Source organism: Montipora foliosa, chromosome 10, assembly GCF_036669935.1.
Source record: "Montipora foliosa isolate CH-2021 chromosome 10, ASM3666993v2, whole genome shotgun sequence".
NCBI lineage: Eukaryota > Metazoa > Cnidaria > Anthozoa > Scleractinia > Acroporidae > Montipora > Montipora foliosa.
Window position 1 is genome coordinate 31,665,450 of NC_090878.1, and position 7,545 is coordinate 31,672,994.

General features: G+C 47.6%; 1 pseudogene; it reads right to left on the reverse strand.

The window, feature by feature from the left end:
* Positions 1 to 1,706: 1,706 nt before the first annotated feature.
* On the reverse strand, positions 1,707 to 6,662 carry LOC137972797 (uncharacterized; annotated as a pseudogene).
* Positions 6,663 to 7,545: the final 883 nt, after the last annotated feature.

The following is a 7,545-nucleotide window of genomic DNA, read 5'->3' on the forward strand; positions in this document are numbered from 1 at the left end:
ATGTTATTAAAGGGAAAACATTTTTAGGAACAATAGTTACTTAACCGCACCTAAAGAACTAAATTGTTCCGCTCGGAATTCGGAACTCGGAACAATCGGTTCCCATGTGATAGAAAGGAACACGTTTTCAGGAACAATAGTTCTCAAATCATCCATTAAGGTCCAATTTGTTGTGCTCGGGATTCATTTAAAGCCACTTAGCTACACGGCAAGGAAAGAAGTCCCAACAAGGATGCGAGATCCAGGAATCGAACTCAAGACCTCTTACACCAAGTCCGAGTTCTAACCGACTGTCCCATCCTTGCCCCTGATAAAGAGGTACTCATTTTTAGGAACAATACTTCTCGAATCATCCATTAAGGTCCAGTCTGTTTGTAGTGTTTATTCCTATTATAAGCTATGTCTTAGCTGTCAAGTAACCGGTAGTCATTGGTTAGCACACCCTAAGCCGCAGTTATGTGATTATTGTGAAGATATCATTGTACATATAGATAGTTGATTCAGTTGTAATAAAGCGATTGTGTAAAGCACTTGGCCTGACTCACTGTGTACTCTATAGTAGTATTTCGAACCCTAATACACAACACTGTTCCGCTCGGAACTCGGAACAATTGGTTCCACTTTAACACTAAAGGACCATTTTGTTCCTTATTTAAAAAAAAAAAACGTTCCCATGTTATTAAAAGGAACACATTTTTAGGAACAATAGTTACCAAACCGCACCTAAAGAACTAAATTGTTCCGCTCGGAATTCGGAACTCGGAACAATCGGTTCCCATGTGATAGAAAGGAACACGTTTTCAGGAACAATAGTTCTCAAATCATCCATTAAGGTCCAATTTGTTCTGCTCGGGATTTATTTAAAGCTACTTAGCTACACGGCAAGGAAAGAAGTCGAAACAAGGATGCGAGATCCGGGAATCGAACTCAGGACCTATGCACCAAGATGGCACAGTCGTTTAGTACGCGGCGTACTAATAAACGACTGTGCCATCCTTGCTCCTGTTAAAAAAACAACACATTTTTTAGGAACAATATTTCTCGAATCATCCATTAAGGTCCAATCTGTTCCGCTCGGAATTCGGAACTCGGAACAATTGGCTCCCATGTTGTAGATAGGAACACATTTTTTTTTTGAACTCTTTTACTGTTCATTTACGCATTTACGCATTTCGAATAAACTATCGTATGGAGGTGCAATTGATTGTGCGTCTCTATGCAAATTGACTATTTTATGTCTCTAATACGCCATTGATTGTCACACCATGGAATTGATTTTCTATTAGTGTTAATGATTAACCATTGCACGTGATTGAAAGTATATTTGTTATCTTTGATTGTCCAAACGCCAGTAAGTTGAGCCGAAACTCCGAGCTAGAGAACACGTTTATTCACCGAAGGCAAGATGCAAATACAACCCAAACTAAGCAGGCAAAGGTGGTAAGGCACCAAGCTAATTATGCGGGAACTGTGTGACAATGAGGTAACTAAGCGTGCATGCAAAGCGAAACAATAACCCGAACTAAACGACGGCGTGTACAATGGGTTACGCTATGTGACCTAGTGGCGGGAATTACACAACAATGCGAAATATGGCGTGACTTCTTCTTTCTTCTCCTCGCCAAGGTAGATGAGTAATAAATACGAAGTAAAACTAGGCTGGGAATTGATAGTACACAAGCAGTTACAAATAGCTAACATTGTCCTTAATATGTAATGTAGTCCTTGAGGTAAGCCGGACGACGAGTTGAACGGCTTGACCGGCGTGGGCCAGGTGAGGAGGTAGGCTCCGGGATATGGGCATCAATGTCAACAGTCATGCTTCCACTCGGGGGAGGGGAAGACTCGGGCACATGATGAATGTCAGGCTGAGGATCTGGTGGGGTAGCGAGCTCGCTAGGAACTACAGCAGGAGCCGGACTCGGAGTGCTCTGAGGTGTAAGAAGGGGAGCGGGCTCTTCGTCAACGTGCTCAGAGGTGAGAGGCTCTTCGTCGGTATCTTCAGGGTAGGAAGCGGAGCTGTAATGACGAGAGAGGTTAGACGTGGTCTCTGTTAGGTCAGGAACACGATAACATTCGGACAGCTTGACGCGATAGGAGGTAGAACGCAACTGTGAACCGGTGAACGTGCGTACGTTGCACCATAGGCCATCCACGGAGACCACAAGATACCGATTGCGGGCACTGGTCTTGGAGCCATCAGAAGTAATGTACACCAAATCGCCTACTTGAACGGGCGTGGCCGGGCGAGGGCAACAGCCTGGGGCTCTGGATCTCTCACTTGTGGGATGGTTACGGAGCCGCAACGACTGCTGTTGTCGAACAACTTGGAGGTCGGAAAAAGGGATCTGTGCGTTAGTGAATTGATCGCGTTGAAGCCACATCTCGCGGGCAGACAATCCTCTGTTGCGGATACGGGTGTTGAGATTGGCTGTCGCCACAGCTAAGGAAAGAGGACTGATTGTACCACCCTCAGGACAAACACGTAGAAGCTCATCACCAAGTTCTGCGACGCATTTCTCTGCCACAGGATTCTTGTTTGGGTTTTTGACTCGGCCGACTTCCACGGCAAAGCCGTACTGCTTAAGGATTTCATCGTCACCTAAAGAAGCAAAGCCAGGAGCGGGATCTACCCTTATGACGGAAGGGGGGCCAGACAGAGGTCGCAGCTCAAGGCACAAACGGAGGAGACCAGAGCGAATGGATTCACGACGTTCGTTATCCAATAAGCAGGCTGCAGTGAAGGACGTGGACGTCTCGCGGACGACAAGTACTAGCTGACGGTAGCGCTTTATGATGTCTGCAGCGAAGGAAATACCAAAGCCGTCGGGGGGATCAGAGGTTGATTGTTCAATGAGGCTGGATGGAACTTTCTTCAGGGAAGAGCATAGGTGGCAACACTGCGAGCACCGATCCAGGGCTTTGTCCAAATCTAAAGCGAAGAAGTAACAATGTGAAACCAGTTTCATCTGGTGACGGGAGGGGTGGTCCAGCTTCACGTGTAAGGCAGCAAGGAAGCCATCAACAACAGAGCGTGGAATGACAATACATTCGCGGGGCGCAGCGAAAGGTTCATCGCGTTTTACGACGAGTAGACCGTCACGGGAAATGGAGACCAGGTTCAGGTAACGCTTGACATCTTTAATGTTTGTCAGCTTCTTTGACGGGCGAGTGCCCTGCTTAAGATGAGAGTGGACACGTCTCAAATCCGGGCACTCTAGTTGCGATTGGAGCCAGGCGGAACGGCTTGTGAAAGGAAGGGACGTCTTCCCCGATAGCATATCATGAACAGAAATGGGACGCACAGCTAGGTCTTCAGCTTCGGATACAAATGAACAAACTTTGCAGCGAGGGTCGTCGCAAGCTGGTGCGTTACGACTAGCAAAGTCAGAAGGCAGGTTGGCAGAACCAGCCAAATGGAGCAGTGTGATTTGGTAACGGCTAACAGATGATAAAAACGAAGTCACTCGGGGACTGGAGGAGAACTGACCACGGCAGAGCTTGTCAAAGGCCTGGACACACGGCTTGCTGTCAGTCAGTACATAAGTCTTAGACTTTGATTGAATTATATAAGGGGCAAAATGCTTGACGGCAGCGGCAATAGACAATGCCTCTATTTCACATGGTAACCAGGAGGCTTGATGCTTTTTAAATTTGGCACTGAAGTATCCGGCAAGGTGGAGCTTCTGGTCACGAAGCACATAAAGAGTGGCGCCGAGGCCATTCATCTTGACGGAACCATCGGTTGCGATCCAAAGTTGATCATCAGGCTTGGGGAGTGTGATGGATCTGTTAGACGTGAGTGCTTCTTGACAGGAGCGAAAACACACTAGGAGCTCATCAGACCAGGAGATGGTGTCTTGAGATTGACGACCAGCCGTAAGCGACTCGAGAGGAGCGAGGAGTTTAGCAGCTCCACTAAGGACCCGACCAAGCATTTTGTATGAGCCAACAAAAGCACGGAGACCGCGTACATTCTTGGGTGGCTCACAAGAAGCAAGAGCAGCTACACGATGGGAAGAAGCGCGGATCGAGCCCTGGGACCATATCCAACCGAGAATGGTGGTAGAAGCTGGGCAGATTATGGTTTTCGCAGGTGAGAGGCGAAGGTTGCAGCGATCGAGAGCCGAGAGGACTTTTCGCCAGTTTAAAAGGAGCTCTTGATGGGAGTTACCACCACAATACAAGTCGTCGGCAATCTTAGCGACACACCCTTCCTGAAGGAGATCACCCAGGACGCGGCACATTAGCTCCTCGAGGGCCGTTTCGGAACCGGGGATTCCCATTGCGCAACGCGTGTAGACACGAACGCCTTTAAAGGGTGTAACCACGCCACAATACTTCATGGAGTTCTTTGCAAGTGGGATTTGGTAGAACGCCTGAGACAAATCAGAGACTACAATATACTTCCAGCAAGCAATCTTGAGAAGAGTGGAGTCCACGTCCGGCATTAGTGAGGGCTGGGGCTTGCTATAGCGGCCCACGTCAGTAAAGGCTGTGACTAAGCGAAAACCGCCATTCCTCTTCTTCACCAAGAAGGATGGATTCAAGTATTCCACCACAACGTTTAAATCTTCTGGTCGACTGAAAATGCCTTGAGCCTCAAGTTCGTCAAATTTGGTTTGAAGCAGGTCGAGTTGGTCGCGAGAGTACTGTGGGACACGCCCTTTTCGCTGGGGAGGCTCGACAGGTCCCATATTCACAACCCCTTCAATCGGCCCGGCAGCTCCATTGTAACCAGGAATACGGGGATCGAAAACCAATTGGAATTCCTTCAGTAGCGAAATGAACGCGGCTTTCTCAGCAGGGGACAACAAACCGTCAGGGTCTACATGTACGGACTCGACGGAAGAAGAGGGGGGAGTAGTAGACTTGGGGCACGGCTCTGCAGCTTGGGTTGAGGAGGGCTCTATGGAAGACTCCAGAACAGTTAGACGTGCTTGGCATAAATGGTCGTTCTTGCGGATTAGTAGGGGCTCCTCGGTATTGTTGAGAAGTCTCAGTTTACCACCAATGGATTGGACAATGTCGGGTTGAGGCCAGGTGTGAGCAGGTTTGAGGTGACTAGAAGAGACCGAATCCATACGGGGCTCAATGGCAAGTGTAGCATCTTTAAGTAGCACTGAGGAGGCGTCAATTTCCAGGAACTCACCCGGCCAGACGGTTGTGTTAGTATTCGGGGCGCGAAGGAGGTGGCAAGCTCTGACAGCGTAGTGGGTCTGAGGACCTTGGGAACAACCATAAGACGCCACGTCACACCCAGCGATGATGATCTCACGCTTAGCGGGGCGGACTGCAATGTCATTGGAAGCCATGAAGGGTGTTCCAGCAAGTATGTCAACATCAAGATTCTCGACAACGAGAGCTTCCAAAGTAAGAGGTCTGCCTTGACGAATCAGCGGAAGGCGGGTCTCACCAACAACAGTTAACGGGGTGCGACCGTCGGCCTGCAAAGCAATCTGGGAGCTTTTAGTTATCTTAGCACCAATATGCTTGGCTAAAGAAGCTCTCATCATATTAGTTTCGGCGCCAGTGTCTATTGTAAGGCGTAAAGGGTGATGACCATAAAAGGCGTGAAGGAATGGAGACTGGGAGACGTTTACGCGACGAGTGGCAGGGGGTTTCATAGTAGGTAGGACACTGGAGGGACAATGCTGCATATCTGCGAATTCTTCAAAACCTGGAGGGCTAGTCAGATCAGGATAGTGCTGGTAATCATAACTGCTCTCCTCTAATTCAATGCCGGCCACTTGGCGAATCTTGGACATGAAGAGACGATCAGGCTCGGGCAGAAACTTGCAACCGCTGAGAAAATGTTACCGAAAATCTGGGCGGCCGGCCTGCTGGCAAAGAGGACAAGACTTGACAGCTCGAGGTTTAGGCAGTAGCCTGCGTCGTGCGGGAACAAATGAGCGATGATCAGTCGGGGGCGCAGAGCGTAGAACCTTTGATTCATCACTGGTGTGGAGCTCGTCAAGTAACGACTCGAGAGCTTGAGAGATTTCAGGTTTCACAGAGGCCAACATCCTACTACGTAATTCGGTTCCATAACGTTGTTTCACAAGTCGTGGAAGGTTGGGATGGAGTAGGCGTAGCCAAGTGAGAACAATAAAATTTTCGAGGGATGGGGATAGTTCTTCGTCAGCGTCCGGGATCTCGCCATAATGAGTGATTCCGCTGGATCTGGTGAGTAGGTTGTCCTCAATAAAGGCCATTAAGATTTGGAATAAATCCTCAGGACGCTGTTCAGGCTTCAAAGAAATGTTCGCGAGGTCCAAGAAACGGGAACCAGTTAACTGCAAGCCATAATGCTGTCGGATCGATTGCCAAACTCCGCTAATTGATGTAGAATTCTTGACGATTGAGTTCCGAGAAATGATAGGGGCGTAATTGGCAATTTGGCCGAGCATCATTTCTAAATGTGTTACTTTTTGAGCAGCAGTCCTTCTTCTCGCCGTTGGAACAGATTCAGGATCGTTGGAGAAACCACGTAGGGGTGTAGCGTTTGTTTTTTTACCCCACGATGATCCATCAGTAAGAAAGTCTGCGAAGTTCGGATCGAGGGACAAGATGTACTTTAGATTGTTTTCCCAGGCTTCGATCGAAGTAATAGTTTCATTCTAAGAAAGCGACCACTGTTTCGGCGCTCTGTGTGAAGTCATCACTACGGTTCACGAATTCTGGCTTGATTGCTCAGAGAGGCGGCTAAAATCGAAGAACAGCTTTGATGTTCTTTCCGTGGGTTCTTTGAAAATGTTTCGCTGCCACCACGCCAGTAAGTTGAGCCGAAACTCCGAGCTAGAGAACACGTTTATTCACCGAAGGCAAGATGCAAATACAACCCAAACTAAGCAGGCAAAGGTGGTAAGGCACCAAGCTAATTATGCGGGAACTGTGTGACAATGAGGTAACTAAGCGTGCATGCAAAGCGAAACAATAACCCGAACTAAACGACGGCGTGTACAATGGGTTACGCTATGTGACCTAGTGGCGGGAATTACACAACAATGCGAAATATGGCGAAAGGTGCAATTGTTCATCCGTTGATGCTATTGAATGTTAATTTCATATGCAAATAGCGTTATTGAAAGTTCGTTTGCGTTATTGAAGTTCATGGAAGGGCTAATGAACGTAGTTTCGACTGCTGACATAACTGAATGTATCTTTTGCGTAAATGAACAGCAAAGGTGTAGTTCCCAGATCACCCATTAAGGTCCAATTTGTTCCGCTTGGGATTAGGAATTCGGAACAATTGGTTCCCTTTTTAACAATAAAGGACCATTTTTTTCCCGTATCTTTAGAAAAAGCACGTTCCCATGTTATCAAAAGGAACATATTTTTAGGAACAATAGTTCCCAAATCATCCATTAAGGACCAATTTGTTCCGCTCGGGATTCGGAACTCGGAACAATTGGTTCCCCTTTTAGCAATGAAGGACCATTTTGTTCGCAACTAGTATGAAAGCACGTTCCGATTTCATCAAAAGGAACACAAAAAAAAAGGAACAATCTGGTCTCGCTTTTCAAGAGGGGACCGTTCCAGAAC